Source organism: Canis aureus, chromosome 22, assembly GCF_053574225.1.
Source record: "Canis aureus isolate CA01 chromosome 22, VMU_Caureus_v.1.0, whole genome shotgun sequence".
Classification (NCBI taxonomy): domain Eukaryota; kingdom Metazoa; phylum Chordata; class Mammalia; order Carnivora; family Canidae; genus Canis; species Canis aureus.
The window spans coordinates 4,529,303-4,548,977 of NC_135632.1; the positions used below are offsets into that span (position 1 = coordinate 4,529,303).

Below are 19,675 nucleotides of genomic sequence, written 5' to 3' on the forward strand. Positions count from 1 at the left end.
TCACCCCTCGCACTCGTGGGTGCATTATCTCTCTCAAATAAATAAAACCTTAAAAAATAATGGAACTCGATATTCCTGATGTATTCTTTTTACCCCAATTAAAACAGAAATTTAATCCCAGAGAAGAGCTGATGGAATATTACACTGAACACTTGCATATTCTTCACTTGCATTCACAAGTTTTTCATATTTTGCTGCATTTGCTTTATTTCTCTGCATATATAGACAACCTGATTTCTTAAAAAAAATTATTTATTTATTTATTTATTTATTTATTTATTTATTTATTTATTGGGGGGCAGCGCAGAGGGAAATGGACAAGCAGACTTCTTAAAATCCCCTCATTTTGCTTTTCTTTGAGTATTTTAGAGAATCTGGGAGTGGTTTCTTACAGAATGTTCCACAATCTGGATTGATCTGAGTGATTTTTCGTTAGTAGATTCAGATTAAACATTTTCACCAGAAGACTACATAGTCAATGTTGTGTCATATCCGTCTATCACTTTTGGGGGCAGATGTATCAGTTGGTCTCATTATTAGTGGCAAACGTTTTGATCATTCATTTAAGACAGTGTTTCCAGACCCTCCATTAAAAAGGTCAGTCGTCTTTGTAATTAATCCGCAATATGTAGGATAATATTTGAAGACTGTGTGAGTATCCTGTTCTCCAACAACTTACACTTATAGTTTTAGCATCCATGATGATCCTTGTCTTCATTAGTTATTACACTGGCAGTTGAAAATATTGTTACTCCTTTAACCTTTATAAACCAGCATTCTTCTTTGTAGAAGAGCTTTGTCTTTTTGATACTTTTGATCTCCTTTACTCTGGATATTATACTCTCCTTATTGCAGCCTAAGATTATAGTAAATCATTTTTCACAGTCAGTTCATAGAGTTCATTCACTCAAAGAACAAATTGTAGCTCCATTTGAACATGTAGAATTTTAAATCATTCATCGTATATTAGAGCATGAAAGTGTAGGAATTAATTAGAAATGCTCATATAATTCATAAAAGATATTATTGCTTTAGCATCCCAACTTCTTTAGTTTTTATGTTTTCAAAGCCCTCTATTGACTTAGTGTATTTTTCTGGCCTCTGATATACTTCCTACTAGAGGTTTACCTACCTTCTGTCACTGGACTGCAGGTACATGCCAAGCAGTAAAAATGATCACATAATATTTATGAAAACTCTTATAATTCTACCCTTATCTACAAAGCCATCTGCCAGTGATTTTTCTCCATTTCAGTACTTACTGGATGTTAACATGTCAGGACATAAATTTTTTATCACATGCTAAAATTAAATGAGAATTATAAACACTAAACATAGGAATCAGATGATACAATATTGCAACTTACACTATGTAGAAACCCTTGAGATACTGTTAATATTTAAGCATATTAATTAATTAGAAAATGGGCTAAGTAATTTGAAATTAGAATCATCTGGCCCACTTTTTCTTTTTTTCCTAAAGAATACAATATAGACTGGAAAAACGAAAAATCATTTATCTTCAATGCTGATTGGTTTTTTTTGTTGTTTGGTTTGGTTTGGTTCATAAAATCACTTGAATTCCTGGATTGGTGTTTCTCTCATGAGTGTCATCATCCCTCAAACAAGCTTACAAAAGAAACAGATGTGGCTTTTCTTCCTGTGAAGACTGTACGAGGCTGCGGCAGTTAAACATACTTCTCAGCTGTGTCTTCATAACTGCAATTTGGCATTGCTTTTTAATTTATCAAATTGAAAAAAACATAAGGCAAAAATTATGAGTCATTTCTCTCGTTATTATACTGATTACACAGATTCAGCATGAGCAAGGCAGATGCTAATTTGTGCATAAAGCATATTCCTTTTGACAGGAAAATATACATAAGTTGTGGTTGAAAAAAAGGCAACAGGGGTACTGTTAAAACCATTTTTGGATTTATGTGGAAAGCTGCCAGTGAAAGACATGAGCTCCTGCACTATCACATCAACAATGATTCCTAGACATAGAATGTCAGTAAAGGCACCCAAATAAAACTTTTCCCTTGGAGCCAGGTATCTTGGTGATTAGGAATTCTTTAACCAGTGGCAAATCCAAGCAAATCAGGGAAGGTGGGTGTGATAGAGAGAAAGCAGCAGCATGGTCAATTGGAGTCCCAATTTCTAGCGCCACTCTTCTACAAAAAAATCTCAATGTGACCTTTGGCAATTCCCTTAACATCTTTAGACCTCTGTTTCCTCATTTCTAAATTCAAGATATTTGGGTTATATGCTGCCTTGTGTACCTTTTAGCTATAACATTTGATATATGAATTCTATTTTTTGAGTTATGTAGAATGAGTTTGTGATCTAAGCATCTATGAACTGATATAAATTTAGAGTCAAATGACCCCCATGACAGGTGGAATTCCCCCAAATCCCATTATAACCTAGAAAATTTGGTATTAAAAGCAACTTCCTTCCTGATAATCTTATAAGTACTTAAGTGCCATAAATTCAAGACCCAGTCAGTGGAACAAGGATGATGTCTGCCAAGAATGATGGCAAAGCAGAGCTTTAGAGGAGTGTAAGATTAAAGCTTAAAGCTAGAAGAATGTCCGTTGTGATGGATGAATTTCTCCTATTTAGCCTGTAATAAAATCAAACTCTTCCTTCAATGCCTAGGCAAAAATGCTGTTTACCACATAAAACCTTCTCAATTGCTCCTCCCCCACCCAGTTTCTCATTATTTCCCTACCACTTTGTTCTTTGTCCCTTTGATGTGGTCTTAATCTACAATTAACTACTTCCATGTTAATCCTTCCCACTATTTTGTAAATTTCTTGAGCATCAGATCCTTCTCTTTCACTTTTGTGTTCTTTCTTCCCTTCTACCTTTGCTCACTATCCCCACTCCCAGACCATGAGGTCTAAATATAGGACATACTTAATATTTCCTTGTCAAATTGAACATATTTCAACTGACAAATGTGAATATATATGAAGAGCATCAAAAGTCATGAATTTGAAGAGTTTCTTGATTCAAATGATTAATTTGGCCAGTTGTCTTAGTGTTCCATAGAGGCAAATCTAAGTATCAGCCTTATGACTTGACGTAAACATCTCCCACTACTTATAAGAATCAACTCCTCTGTGCTACAATTGCTATTGATGAATAATTACTGACGTGTATTTTTTCCACTCTTTGTTCTCACTGTGATTGTGGATAGTTAAGTATCCTTCAGCCCCTGGCAGACAAATGCTAAGATTTACATGACTCTGAATTTCTTGTAGTCAGGGGTCATATCCTGTCCAGTTTTGCACTTCTAGCACCAAGCATGGCATCTGGCACTAGGTATGTGCTTTATCAATCCTTACTAAATGGAACAATTCTGACCTATAACCAAGGTTAGGATTGGGTAGAAAACTATGTACACAGAGATTAGCTTTTTGTTGGATTAGTTCAAAAGAGAAGAGACTTCCAAGAACATAGGCAAGGGATCACAGCTTTCTATGAAGCCCATAATATTTTTGATATTTTCAGGCTAATTAGTTTCTAACTAGTCTCAATTCAACAATTACATTTCTTTTTAATCAACTCACATGGTAGGGAGTGTGAGGCAGAAAGGATAAAGAGGTGTTAAGAAGCAAAATTCAACTGAGAAAATTTGAAGATTTAATTGCCTTTAGTCACTGATTCATGAATTGGGCAGTATCCCGTCTAACAATAGGAAGTTCAGAGGAGCTGTTTAAAATGGAAGATTTTATGGGCAGAAGAAGGAGGGGCAAGGAAGCTTCTAGCAAAGAGTGCATTGCTTTAGGCAAGGTCACCTTCCTTTGGGGAAAGGTGGGATCAGACAGGTTACCTCACTAATGGTGACCAGGTAATTCCAGAATGGTTAAAGGTCACATGCCTGGAGAGGCTGAAACTGCAATTAGTTAGGTATTAAGTCGTGGTTTGCTGACATGAGGCCTAGCACAAGTAACTCTTTTTGTCCCCATTGTTTTCCTTTCCTTTCCTTTCCTTTCCTTTCCTTTCCTTTCCTTTCCTTTCCTTTCCTTTCCTTTCTTTTCCTTTCCTTTCCTTTCCTTTTCTTTTCTTTTCTTTTCTTTTCTTTTCTTTTCTTTTCTTTTCTTTTTTCTTTTCTTTTCTTTTCCTTTTCTTTCTTTTCTTCTTTTCTTTTCTTTTCTTTCTTTCTTTTCTTTTCTTTCTTTTCTTTTCTTTCTTTTCTTTTCTTTTTTCTTTTCTCTTTTCTTTTCTTTCTTTTCTTTTTTCTTTTCTTTCTTTTCTTTTCTTTTTTTCTTTTCTTTTCTTTTCTTGTCTTTTCTAACAAAGGGAATTATATTAACATTCTAGATCAAATCATCTGCTTAACTAAGGTTTTCATCTTATTTTCAGATTTATCTGGGCTGCTGGTGAAAATCAAGTTTATAATTATTATTTTTTTCTTTCTAGCATGTGATTCGGATTTTTTTTTCCAGTTAACAATCTTATAAAAAGTTATCAGAAGTTTCTCTTAGTAAATATTTTCCAGTTTACAATATTATTTCTTAAGTTTCCATTAGATACTAATAAAGCTAGTAAAAAAGAGGCATTAGTTCTCGTATTATTGCAGGAAGAAAATTATCTCCAGGTTGACTCAGTAGAATCTGAACAATCCTTTGTTGCTGGAGTTAAGACTTTGGGTAAGCTCAGTAGTAATAAATATTGATTAATCTATTTTCCTGTTAGTCCTCCAGGTCTAAGGCCATGTATAGGTAGGATGTTTATCTGTCCAGCAGAGTATCTACCAATTTCCTCCTTTCCCATAAAATGAATATCAACTGTGCCATTCACCTACATAATGTCTAAATTACAAGAGGCCTCCCTCAGCATGTAAGGGGGCATATGGGAAACCACAGACTAGTACTGCTGGCTGTATATTGATCAAATGCCTGATGTAGAGCAATGATGTCTGTGGTAATCTTCAAGATATTCAATTTATTAATTGCTCAGTTTCCAATCATGTGATCTATATGGAAGAATATATAGACTGTTATATAGAATATTATTCCCTTTAAATCCTAAATGAGAATGAAGAAAAATATTAACTCTAAATGCTCAAAAAAATAGAGGGAACTTTGGGGTCAGATAAATGGAGGAAATACTACATGCTATGTGCTTCTCTGGGACATTCTACTAGTGGTGGGGAGGGGCAGAGGGAGAGGGAGAGCATTTTAAGCAAGGTCCAAGCTGAATGCAGAACCTGTCTCAGGGCTTGATCTCACGACCCTGAGGTCATGACATGAGCCAAAATCAAAGTTGGACACTTAACTGACTGAGCCACCCAGGCACCCCACTCTCTGGGACATTCCATTTTTTAAAAAATGATTTTATTTATTTACTTTAAAGAGAGAGAGAGAGAGAATATGTGAGCAGAAGGGAGGGCAGGGGGAGAGGGAGTGAGAAAATCTCAAGCAGGTTCTGCTGAGTATGGAGCTTGATTGATGTGGGGCTCAATTCCAGGACTCCAAAATCATGACCTGAGATGCAATCAAGAGTCAGCCATTTAACTGAGTGAGCCACCCACCTGCCCCACTCTGGGACGTTTTTAATGTATGTTATCATACCAAGAACCTTTAAGAAATTGTTTAACATTGTTATCCCAGCATTCCTAATGGTCAGATAAGTTGAGGCAGTAAGCAACAAATGTCAGATAAGTTGAGGCAGTAAGCAACAAAGGATTGTTCAGATTCTACTGAGTCAACCTGGAGATAATTTTCTTCCTGCAATAATACGAGAACTAATGCCTCTTTTTTACTAGCTTTATTAGTATCTAATGGAAACTTAGGTATCTAATGGAAGTTAAGATAAGAAGTTCTCCTTCTTCCTTCCTCTCCTTGTCTACTCTTTCTTCTTTTTCAATAGACCACCTATTATTACCACAACATTTTAGCTTTGATGCATTCTTTGGGAAAACACTAGAAAAGTTAGAATTTATTTGGAAATAAAGTCATACTAGGAAAAAATATAGCATTGTCTAAATTGTATAGCCCTGATGGTTTGCTCTCTTGGAATTGCTTTTTGATGCTATATTCTCATAGAATTCTTATAAAATCTAACTCTACACTTGCTAAAAAAAATATTTTTAGGATATTGTCCATCCCAATGCTTACCACCTTACTTGTGAAGTTCTGTATAAAAATGTTTTTAAGAAAATTTTCAGTTAATAGTTAATTACTAGAGAAATTTCACTTCTCCCGAAGAACTGATATTTTCTCTTCCTAAACAAAGAGCATTATCGGCAACACCCTCTCCAATAACTAAAGCATCAATAAATGTATAATCTCAGTTAACAAGACATCAGAAGATAGTTTGGTGTAGAGTATGATTAATTCGGCAGCTCAGTGACATTCATGGCATGCATGACTTCTCATTTTTCTCAGCTCTGCCACCATTAGTGTCAAACTTGTTATCAGGCCAACCTCAGTGATGATTGTTAGATGGTTGCAGTAGCATCAGGAGTCCAATCTTGAGGCAGTAACATCCAGAAGAATAAAATATGCCAATCTCTCTCTCAGTGTAGTCTTGTTAATTTCAAGGAAATGTCTCCTAGAGGCCTCCCAGGTACCCCCTACCATCTCATTGGCCAGAACCAGGCTAGGTACCCACCTCAAGCAACTACTAGCAGAGGGAGTGAGATTGCATGACTGGCTTAGATTTGTCAGAATCTGTTCCTAATCCACATAGTTACCTGAATAGAAGAAAGTTTTGTTAATCAGGAAGAGAGAAGAATAGATGTTGAGTATGAACTGTAGTGTCTACTAGAAACAGTTTAGGGAGTCTCCTTTTCATTCTAAAATAGAAAGCTTATAATTAAACTTGTAAGACACGCATGTGTCTTCATGGCCTTTCTACATGCATTCTATTTTTTTTCTCTTACTCTCGATATCAATTTAAATTTCTTTTCTCCTGCTTATGTCTTTTTGTATACCATTTTTTGGCATTATTTTTGATGTTCACTTTGGATATTTTTCAAAATGATGTATAAAATATGAAAACTACAGCTAACATATCAGGTGCAAATTAAGGAATAGAAAGTGAGTGAGTGACTACTCTGGGTTTGTACATATAGGATTCAGTGACATTCTAGCAGAATAGTTAGAGCTTGTCAGTTCAGAGTGACTTTGGTCCAAGCCTTTAAAAACGTGGCTATTGTAACTGACTTCCTAAGCATGGTGTAACACTGAATATTCTCATATAATTAATATTTATAATTTATAGACAAGCAATAGGGGTACTTATTGTCACAGGTAGAATTTAATTAGCCAAGACAAATAAATTAGATTTTATACTTTTATCAGTATAATGGAATTATAGAGGCTGGTTTGGAAATTTCAAGCCATTGAAAATACCATTTGTCCTCTCAAGGAAATTAATTTTCCAACTGTCATTTTGAAAAGTTTTAATTAGATTAAGCCATATCAGCATTATTGATTTATTTACTACAATGGATGCCATATAGGGTACTTAGAATTTTGGAAAGTCCTTCCAGTTGTACATTTTTACTTGATGTACAACTGTTTGCCAGGTGGAATGGAAGGTACCTTGGGACTGGGTACATGTTATTTGGACCGTAGGGAGAGAAAATTTACAGGGACTAATCATATAAAATTAATAAATAAAAGCATAAAATATGAAAAACACCTCACTTTATTCTTGTCACATGGGATCCTAATTTATATTACATTTCTTTTTGTATAAGAGTCTTATAAAATACAGAATTCACAGTTAAATATATTTTGAAAAAGTAGCCTGTGTGGTAATGGGAAATATTGCCAAGGAAAGACAGATGTTGGAAAGGCAATTTTAGAGGGAAATAAATAAATATTGGGAAGACTTATGCAATGTATAAGAGTGACAGTAGTGATCTGGAGAGAAATGATTCAGTCATATAATATACAGGATAAGTATTTCAAGAGGATTTGTAGGTAAAGAGACATAATTAGTCATAGTTATGCAAACCTGGGAAGACCTTATAGACTTGGTTGCTTGAACTAAAACATACTGAATTAATACAATTACTCTAACAAAGTAAGAACATGTTGGAATCAACAAGAATCCTAGAGGCACAGATGTAATAAAGAGGACGACAAAATTTGGCATTTTACAGCCAAAAAAGAGGGAAAGGAAATGAAAGTATGATTGTTACTAAGTCACTCCCACGTGATGTGTAATGTCTGTTTTCTTGGTCTCCCAATGAAATGATTCATAAAAGCTGAAATTTCTGGCGAATGCTTTGTGAGTGGCTTGTATGTCAGGAGTGTGACAAAGACTGAGTCCTGCTCTCAGATTAGTTTAGTTGAAACTTGGGAAGAGAGCCATGTATGTGTTCCTTTAGTTGGATTTTGTCCTGTAAGTGGGCATATCTCATGTTTTTATTTATTTCACTTTTTTGGAAGAAGATCCTCCTTTTTATCTTTCTCCATCGCAGAGGCCTAAAATTATCTTGGGCTCAGCTCTGTTACTCTTTCTACAGTACTTATATAGGGAGCACATTCCCCACGTCACCACAAAACCAGCGCTCCTTCAGAAAGGCTTGAATGTTTGCCATTGGGGCAGCCCCTGCTCATGGACGACTTCCTGTGAACTCCTGGAGAACTTCTCTGGAGTTCCTCAGTGGACTTTTGGAATGCATAGCTTTTATCTTTGTAGTCATCTTCTCTGCCTGTTTCAGGTTGTGTATGTGTGTGTGTGTGTGTGTGTATGTGTGTGCATGTGTTTTAAACACTCTCTTACTGATTCCAACTGCCTTCCAGAAAATTCACATCATTTTTGCCTGTCAGGGTAATTTCTACTGTTTTCTAACTAATATCTGTTTATTTTTATTGAATTTTGAAGGGAAAGAGAAATATAAGCAATTAGTCAAGTCAGCCACTTTAAAATAGTCACAGGTGTATATTCTTGACACTTCAAAGTACCATATGTTCAGTGTGTGCATTGAGTCCATCCAATGAGCTGGTATTGTTTATTTCTTAATAGATTATCAAAACTAAAATAAATGTAGTTTTTGACACACATTTTTTCGTACTAAGGGGAGAACATCCATTTAGCTCAGGAAAGCTTTTCCTGGAAATGACCTGAAATATACTAATTTTTGTGTAACCCAACTCATGTAATTCCTATTTTGGTTTTAGACATTAGCTTAAAAGTGGGCTCTGGTTTTATATTTAAATTTTTGTCATTATTGACTCATAGTATTGTGTCTGAATGTAGAAAGTATGATAAGTAAAAGGAAGATTGATGGAATATGAGCTGTACTTCCTACTTGCTGTTACTTTTTCACTCTCTTTTTAAAGCTGAAATATTAAAGTTTGGCTCATTGATGGCTTTTTATTGAAGTATAATTAATGTACAATTTTATATTAGTTTTGGATGCACAACATATTGATTCAACAATACTATACATTACTCAGTGCTCACCATGGTAAGTGTAGTCACCATACAAAATTATTACAACATTATTAATTCTATTCCCTATGTTGTATTTTTCATCTCCATGACTTATGTAATTTGTAATTGGAAATTATGAGTATTTATGAGTATTGCTAAATGCATATTCAAGCTAATAAAGAATTCTCAAATACACTTTGTAAAGAATCAATTTTCAAAATGTTAGAGCAGACCAAGAATCATGGAGCAGGTTTTGAGCATGGAATTAAAAGACCTGGGACAAATCTTGATACTGTCACTCTTCATGCTTTTTTTTTTTAATTTAAACAAGATAGTTCTCTATGCCCTGCCCTCCTCCCAGCTTCCTCCCCTGGGAGGAATAATACCTTTTTCCCATTATTGTTGAGAATAAAATGAGAAAATCCCTGGTATTTAGTAAGTGCTCAGAAAATATAATTTAAATCTATCAGTAATTGCCTAGCAGTAATTACAATTATAGCCTCTGTTGCTGCCTTCTATCCCAACATTTCCCCATTCTCTTCCAGCTTTGGTTCTCCCATGCTTTGGGATTACTATGATATGAAGTGCTTCTTCTGTCACTCTGGTTCTTGGATTTTGCCCTATTCATCTTTTTCTTGACTTACTGATAAATATTAGATCAACCTTAAAGCCAATAATTTTATTTTTTGTGTTCTTTTTTCAGCCTTTCCTGGCCAAGTCCCCAAAATTATATTTGTGGTTCTTTCACTTCTCCTCCAATGTCTGCGAAGGCCAAACAGCATATTGGATGACAGACTTCCTGCATTTATTTCATTCCTTTAGATAGATCATCAAGTAACAGGTCAACTGTAGTCATTTAATTAGTAAAACAAATTTAAAACATAGGAAATGTAGAAATGTTACAACTCCTACTAAAAAAGACAATCATAAAATTGTGTATTTGAAAAGAAATAGATTGTTAGTATTTTCATGTTTTCTATTTACTGTACCATGTAAATTTTTAAAGTCATTTATGAACCAACTTTTCTTTAACTATTACTATAAGATCTGTTTTGACTTTAATAATGCCAAATGTGCATAATAATAAGAAATGGGAGTAATAATAACATGGCAAATTTTAAGTTCAAATTTCATACACTGCACTCCTCCCTACAAGATGCACACACTCCCTGAAGTCCCGTCTATGCAAACTCTGTTTCCATCTCAACTCCCCCGTCTTTTGGACATACACACAAATGCATCAGGTGCAAAAATTCATGATTCTTATATAATACTTAGGTTACACACACAAAAGTGATTGTGCTCTACTAATGTAAGGGTTAAAAAGAGATATCCAGTGTCAAGTTGGGTTATGAAACTCACACCGTCACTCAATAAGGTGAAGAAAAATTTAGGTAAGACATTCTGTACAAGTATTTTTGACTTGATTTAAAATTCTTTCTCTTCCTATATTCCCTCAGTATTTCGGGGGAATGGAAAACAAAGGTTAAATTATTGACCTACTTAGGGGTGCCTGTGTGGTGCAGTCAGTTAAGTGCCAACTATCTGTTTCAGCTCAGGCTCCACGCTCAGTGAAGAGTCTGCTTAAGACTTTCTCTCTCTCTCTCTCTCTGTGCCTCTCCACTTACCTCCCTCTCTCAAAAAAAAAAAAAAAAAAAAAAAAAAAAACACCAAAAAACCAAAAAACCCCGCAACTATTTAAAACTCCTAAACAAGAAGTAAAGTTATTACATTTCACCATAGAAGAGATAAAAAATGTTCAAAATGCCCATTCCCATTTGTATTTTACATATCCATTGGGGTAGAGAAACCCAGAATTTAAAGAAGTTTTAGAAGAACACAATTTGAGAGAGGAAAAGGAATAATTTCTGTTTGTCATAGACCTATATGTCAAGTATTGTTCAAACTCCAAAATATCTGCAAGATTTACACATAGAGATATTCTGGTAGATTCCTGGAAAAAACTCTCTGATATTTGTTCTCTATATAACTTGGATCCCTGTCTTGGATCTAGATAAGTAACTGCTACCAGTAAATTGGCAGTTCAGTATGAGTTTCTAGAAACCACTTAAGCTGATTGGTATGTTTACAAACTCTAGAGATTTCTATATGAGCAAAAAATTGCTTAAGCAACACAAACAGGCAAAATTTATCTTTAAAGTTGGTCTAATCATTGTCAGTGATTAAGAAATAGATGGACGAGCCTAAATGCAAGAAAACCAACAGCTGTAGAACATACGTGTTCTACTATGACTATATTCTCTAAGTTGTATTTGCACATAGATATCAAATGTTTTAAAACTAAAAACAATGGGGTGAGTAAAGTAGATATTTTATGTGCCATTTGGGTGGATATCTTTCCTAGGTTTGGTGAATTCCTTACTTTATGCATCCCACTTTCATAAGATAAAAGTCAGAAATTTCTTTTCCAGATTCCCTTGCATCTAAGGTACAGGTGCATGACCTTGATTTTGCCAGTCACATGTTAACATAGGAGGTCTCTAATTGGTAGAGAGTGATGTGAAGAAGGCCGTACAATGGGAATTTCATTCTGATGACAAGCGTAGTGGAGTGTGGCAAGGAGAAGCCCAATTTCAGAAGTGGCAATGGTGGATGACCCGCTTCTAACAAGATGTTGGAAAAGTGAGGTATAGAGCCTGTGCCCAGACTGCAGGTCATAGTGTTTCCCAGAGGAGTTGTCCTATTTATTCCTGGTCTTATAGCTTTTAAGCCTGATTCTTCAGAAGATTGTGAAGTGCCTGACTTCCTTTATTTAATTCATTCTCTACTTAAACTGTCAGAATGGATTCTATAGTTTGCAACTTACAATTCTGATGAGTACAGTACATAAAATAATGGTTTTACCATTACTATTGCCTTATATTTGCATAGAAATTTTTGAAATTCTGAAATGGTATCTTTAAAACCTTGTTTTAAAACTGATCTATTTAAGTTCTCTCTCTTTTTTAAACATTTTATTTATTTTAGAGAGAGACAGAGAGATTGACAGTGCACACACGAGTTGGGGGATGGACAGGGACGGGGAGAGAATTCCAAGAAGACACCCAACCCAATGAGCCACCCAGGTGCTCCTCTTTCAATTCTCATATCAACATTAATATTTGGGGTATGGAAGTATTCAAATTTTCATGCAACATATATGGAAGCTGTGAATTAGTGAGGCTAAGTGACTTGTCCTGTCACAGAGCTACTTGGTAGGGATAGGAGTAGAAACTAACATCATTTTTGTTTTGACTCTATTGACTTTACCATAATTTAGTTACACAAAGAAATGAGCTTTTCCCCTATGCTTGCTTAAGCTCCTTGATTTCGTACATGGTTAATAGAAAATATTCCACCAGAGAGACATTTTGAAAGTAGAATTATTGGATATGTAAACATTATGTGTTATAAGTGGCTTACATCCAGCATCCATTCGCCTTTCTCCAAAGCAAATTTCCTCTAGGGTTTTACCTTATTTCCGCCATATGTCTTGATCTGACTCCTTCTGGCTCCAGGGATGGGTGAAAGTTATACCTGCACATCACTTTACGTTAGTGATTAGTTGAGGGAGAAACAGACACATGATCCAATGAGATGCCTTCTGGATATTTCTACCTCCCCTCAGAGAGGCATGCTATTTTCTTCTGGTTTTAAACATGCAAAGTTGTAGGCCCAGATTTCTGGAATCTGTGTTATCCTTATGTGGATAAAGCCAGCCCCTAGGAGAGAATTGCTGAGGGATGGCTTCTGATGCTATGGTGTGAGCGCTTGAATTCATCTGTGCAGGCTCCCTACCAGGAGACTGATATAGGACTCAATCTCAGATCCCAGGATCATACCCCGAGCCAAGGGAGGATGCTCAACCATTGAGCCACCCAGGAGTCCCTAATGCCTTTAGTCTCTAGTAATTATTCTAGAGGTCGAAACTGATAAAGCATGTCTCAAAGGTCCCTTATAAATCACATTTTTAGACTTTCTGGTGGCCAAAGGCCCCCAGCTACCAGATACTCCTACCAGGCAGGATAATGCAGGTGCCTAGGTATTGCCTCTCAGGAACCAAAGGCAAAGAACAGACTCTTTGAGTAAGGTTAATTCTTCACCATACAGCCCCAAAGTATGATTTCTTTAGTTCTGATTATCCTAAACATTCGTTAGCTGATTCTAAATCCTCATGAGTTTGAAAGACATTACACATTTTGGAAGGTAATTACTGTCCTAGCATACTAAGATGATTTTCCCCTTGGCTTTTCACTGGTTTTCAGTGTGAAGCTGTGGACGTATTAGGCAATTCTTACTGTTCACTAAGACAATTACAGGGGATCCCTGGGTGGCTCAGTGGTTTAGTGCCTGCCTTCGGCCCAGAGCGTGGTCCTGGAGTCCCAGGATTGAGCCCCATGTTGGGCTCCCTGCATGGAGCCTGCTTCTCCCTCTGCCTGTGTCTCTGCCTCTCTCTCTCTCATGAATAAATTTTTAAAAAATCTTTAAATTAAAAAAAAAGACAATTACAATTATTGGCTTTGTCTTACAGCATTCTAGATTTGCATCAAATTTAGAGTTGGCTGGATTAATATTTAGAGGAGTACCATGAGATCCACAGGCAAAAGGGTCTCTATGGGTAAACAGTGCTCAGACTCTGCGATATGGCACATAATGTTGATCTTATATTATTAGCATGCTCTTTGAAAGAGGAACAGTAAGTTCTCATCCTGCTGCAGTGTGAGTGAATTCTTCGTAAAGCTTACTTAGCAGCCGCAGTTTGGACGTAAAGAATATTAATAACGCTTTGAGGTAATTTTGCAACATAATAGAAAATCAACATTTTGGGATGCTCTGGTTTTTGAAAAAGCTTAGAGATTTATTTCTAAAAAGCGTGATGACAACATGCAGCTGCCATTATGTGCTCAAAACAAAGGGAAATCACTTGATTGGTGAGGACTTTGGAAATAGCACCTAAGCACACGGTTGGACAAATTCTGCCCAGATGGCTGTATGACACAATTCATGGTGTGTTTCTTGTCAATAATATAGCAGGATGCCTCCAAGAGTGGGAAGCTCAGTTAGCAAACTCTTCGAGCTATGTCTTTGTGGTTAGGGAATATATTATGTACTCAGCCTCTTATACTCCAGAAACCAATTGCAGCATAGCTGATGATTTCACAGATTTACATATGCCTCTCTTTTTCCTTAGAGAAATCGTTTCCTAAGAGTAGATGGTGAGGTTTTAAGAAATACATTTATTCATTTATTTACTTATTTATTTATTCATTCATTCCTTGCTTCAGACCCTTTTGTTAAAGAAGAGCTTCATTTATCATTGTGACATGTCATAGGCAGTGTCAGTATCAAATATTGCCAGCATGTCAACCTATCATATTCAAATTGAAGTAAACAGGGTGTTACAGCCATGTGTGCAAAGTAATGTGGAATTTAAATGGAATAATAGGGATCCCTGGGTGGCGCAGCGGTTTGGCGCCTGCCTTTGGCCCAGGGCGCGATCCTGGAGACCCGGGATCGAATCCCACGTCAGGCTCCCGGTGCATGGAGCCTGCTTCTCCCTCTGCCTGTGTCTCTGCCTCTCTCTCTCTCTCTCTCTGTGACTATCATAAATAAAATTAAAAAAAATTAAAAAAAAAATAAATGGAATAATAACTATCTGATATTTTCTATGCATAGAGCAAATGCATAGAATTACAAAGGAAGCCCACTGTATGGGAATACAGGCATCAAAAACCCAAATTTGTAATATAGGATATGCTTTCTATTAAAACGGTGAGTAACAAGACCTACATATGGTAGGTCTAATAGCCACCTTAATTTAAAAGTAACAAGGAGCATTAAACATTATTTGCGACAATTATGAAGTGACAAAGACTCAAATAATGTTATTGCTACTGTGGTAATAAATAAGGAAATGCTAAATTTTTACTTAGAAGTTTGTGAAAATATGAGGTGTCTGGGTGGCTTGGTTGGTTAAGCATGGGACTCTTAGTTTCAGCTTAGGATCTTAGAGTTGTGAGATCAAGCCCCACACTGGGCTCTGCACTCAATGCAGAGTCAGCTTCAGATTCTTACTCCCTCTCCCTCTGCCCCTCCCCACTTGCCTTCTTTTTTTCTCTCTCTCTAAAGTAAATAAAATCTAAAAAAAAAAAAAGAAGTTTGTGAAAATTAGGATGTAGTGTGTGTGTGTGTGTGTGTGTGTGTGTGTGTTTTGGGGGTGGATGATGTTGGCCCAAAACTGAATTCTAGGTAAATGCATTTCAGAAATTTTCAGAAACACAAACTACTATCTTTTAATAGGTGGCTCTCTAAATGGATTTTTAGAGAATGTCTTACACTTTGTAGCTTTTCCCACTTGTCTCTCTTTGCTATTCTCATCAAAACTATTGAGCAGTAAAGAAAAAGAAAGAAAAAATACCGAGGGCCCTTGAGGGAACTAAGGGAGATTATTTTGCACCTTACACACAGCCTGGGCGGTGGAGAGAGTCAAGGGATGAATAGGATGATTCCTTCAGAGAGGAAGAGAATAGGATGATGCCTTCAGAGAGGCAAGGCTTTCAGAAAATGATAGTAAAACAAATGGAACGCCTGCAATCTGCAACAGAGAAGGAAGAAGAATTGGGGAAATTGGTCCCAGAAGGTGAGCAGAGGGAAGGCCTACAGCACTTCCTGACAACAACTGAAGATTCTGGGATGATTTCTGGAATGCCAGCAATCATCAAATATATGAATTTTATCTATTATAGAAACATTGTGTATGTTTGTGAATGTGTGTTGTGTCTGTCAGTGTCTCAATATATGTTTGATCTTCTTAAAAACACTTATTGTGGGTATTGTTACTCCTTGTAGGTATAAGGAGACTGAGGCACAGAAATATTAAATGCTTGTAACATATTTTGTAAATAACCGAGCCAGGCTTGAAATCTAGAGCTTATTTCTGAATACCTTCCCATGTAGATAGTTGAAGGGATTGGGCTGCCTGGGCTTAGTTTTGGTATGTGGAGTGTTTCTGAGAAGCTTCCAGAATGTCCCATATTTTTCAGTCTGCTGGGTTTTCCATCCCCCCCCCCCCTCAACTGGCATACAAGTATCTTATGCTACAACGTACTTAAAATCAGATACTTCAAGTATGAACTTTTTCTGAAGTCATTCGAATTTGTGGATTTCTCCCTGAGCTAGTATTTCACATGCTTCCAAAGTCTAAGTCTGTGCAGCGTGAAGTGAGAACACTGCTCCAGCTATCCATGGGTTCCTCCAAATTACCTGCTCAGCCCCACTTAGAGTTGGATGTGTGAGCTAGCAGTGCATGAAGAAGTTCATTAGAAAACGGAATTGGATTTGATTAATTTTTTTCTAAACACTGATTGACTAAGACAGTCCATTTTGCTAACATTTACCTTGCAGTGAAGTTTAATTATGGATGATTTTGCCATAAGGCAAACCAGACTGACATAAAACAGAGAGTGAAAATTTACAGCACTGTATAAATATCTTATTTCTAATTTTCTGCTAATTGCTTTTCTATTTTATTTATGGTTGTAGGGAAACATTTTTATAAATACACACAATTGTATTCCTGAAATGAAAAATTCAGAAAATTAATAAAGAAATACAAGAAATGCAGAATCAGTATCCAATATGACAACTTTTATATGTATTCATTAATTTTACTCTATTGGCTTGGCATTAATGGTCAAGTCAGTCAAAAAATTGATAAACCAGTATCCCATCGGGTGTAGCTGTTTCAGAGTTTTGATTTTGCTCTTGCATGTCATTAGCTGTGTGGATGGTACAAAGCTTCTCCAACTGCAGGACACGAGCCTAATATATTTTGTCGTTAGAACTTGTTTTTTGTCCCCCCAAATGCTTCCATATTGGTTTGCTTCTTACAGTGATTAAGGTATTATAGATATGCTTATGCTTTGGAATTAATCAGGCTCATTAAAGATTTTTTGCTATTAGTTAGAGAATAGTTTTTTAGTGTGAAAAAGAGCTCAAAAATATTTTTTTTAAAAAGGTGATCGGATGGGGAAAGGAGATGCCGAGGAAGATATTTATAATCAGGGGCAAAAGTCCAAATTTTAATTGTGTATCCAAGTTCATACTTGGTAATTGCTGTTCATGTTGCTTTTTGACACACACGACTTTGGATAGGTGTGCCAGTCAGACAAGCATCAAATGGGAAGTGCAAGCACATTAATCTCAGGTCCAAAAACAATTCTGTTTTACTGACCTACCTTGGGTAATGCAGGTTGTAAAATAATGAGTAAGAATATATTAAATTGTAAATCTGCAGTTCTCAAGTTTAACTCAAATCTTGTCCTTACTTGATCACCAAGACCCCCAATAAAAATGATTTCCTGGTTTGTAGCAGCACAATAAGGCATTTGAGGAGAGTCAATAGGTTCAGTTCATCATTATAATTAGCATCTGGGCTTATAGCTGCAGCAATAAAAATTCTAGTTTAACAGAAGAAGGAACTAACTTGCTCAAAGGAGTAGGTGCATGCCTTTCACTTTTCTTTGGAAGATGAGTTTTTGTGCTAGCATCTTACTAGTACTTCAAGTGGAAACTGATGTTTTCAAACTTTCTTCAACTTTGTTTTATTGTACGCAAATATCAGTTTGCTCTAGAATCAATTTAAATAAATAATTGAGATCAAAATAAAGAGGAAAAAAATTGCCTGAGAACTTTCTCCTGCCTTTGTTTCATCTGAAATAACTGTTGTACACATTTGGGTCTATATCTTCCCAGACATAGACACAGGAGTATAGAATATTTCCAGATTTAAACATATATGCCTGATACAAAAAATTCAATATGTACATTTCAGAAACAAATTCAGGAAGTTTCATCTTTTAGATTTTGATTCAATTTTCTGGTTTCCTTCTCATTCTTTCCTAATCTCTCATCATTTAAGCCTCCATCCAACAAAGATACAACTAAGCTAATGCTTATTAACTAGCTAATGGCAAACGAAACATCTTTTTCTTTTGGAGAATCAGACATGCTTCAATTTCCTCTTAACTTTCCTGAGTTCAAATCAATATATTTAAATATAGACATTGGATATTTACAATAAGTCTAGAAATACATTAGAGGCTGGGAGCGATAACAAAGTATGATAATGGATCACTCTCTTTAATAGTGATGCTACTGTGCTAAGAAATACAAAACAAACAGGTTTGAGAAGACAGAAGGAGCAAACACTGGGAGTTAAAGGTGCCTCTGAGAAGACGTCACCGCTGGAAGGAGGCTGCCAGCCTGAGAAATAGAAACTGTAGGAAGGAGAGGGAAACCATTCTAGGCAGAGAAAGCAGCACGAGCTAACCCATGGCATCGATAATAAGTCTGGCATGATGTGCCTTCCTAAGCTGGAGGATGTCTAGAGGAAAAAGGCAGTTCTGAAGTTTTGATGAGAGAGGTTATAAACACAAAGTAAATCCTTCTTAGTTTACAACATTTTGACCCAAACCTATGTTTTGCCCATCTGCATGATATCTCGATTGATTGATTAAATATTTACTTAGTTGAGAGAGAGAGAGAAGGGAGAGGGGCGGAGGAAGGGGAGGAGAGAGTCTCAAGCAGATGCCACACTGAGCGTGGAGCCCGGTGTGGGGCTCAATCTCACAACCCTGAGAACATGACCTGAGCCAAAATCAGGAGTTGGATGCTTGCCTGATTCAGCCACCCCAGTGTCCCTGACTTGATTCATTCAAAGCCTTTGAGGGGCACCTGAGTGGCTCAATGGTTGAGCATCTGCCTTTGGCTCAGTGTGTGATTCCGGGTCCTGAGATCAAGTCCCACATCAGGCTCCCTGCTTCTCCCTCTGCCTGTGTCTCTGCCTCTCTCTCTGTGTCTCTCATGAATAAATAAATAAAATCTTAACAAAAATTTAAAAAAGAAAGCCTTAGAAAATATCTTTTTCTCTATCATCTCTTTAGCTCTCTGCAATTTCTCAAGTACCTGCTGATAGCCCACAGGTCTTGCAAATCAAATATGTCCCACCGTGCACTCATGTTCCCTCTTTTGAAGGCCCCACATTATAACCAGGGCGTCTATTAATAAGCACAACTTAAGTTTAACTTGTAATAAGGGAGAGTATGGACCTGTCAGAGTCTTAGCATTTCTCAGAAGTTTAGCAGTTTCTCAGATCTTTGCAGAATTATGACATCTAGGCTTATGTGGTTTGAGGCCGGCCTTTAAAGACGGGAACTGATTGGCATTGCATGAAGTCTTGATAAGCAAACATTTGTTGGAAAGTGGG

At 36.4% G+C, this 19,675-nt stretch overlaps 2 long non-coding RNA genes across 6 annotated transcripts in view; one reads left to right on the forward strand and one right to left on the reverse strand.

Annotated features, from left to right (window-relative positions):
- Window positions 1-19,675, forward strand: part of LOC144293674 (uncharacterized) — a 213,423-nt gene that overhangs the window by 79,104 nt on the left and 114,644 nt on the right. The gene's annotated exons all lie outside the window — the stretch shown is intronic.
- Window positions 1-19,675, reverse strand: part of LOC144293675 (uncharacterized) — a 49,986-nt gene that overhangs the window by 6,859 nt on the left and 23,452 nt on the right. The window lies entirely within an intron of this gene.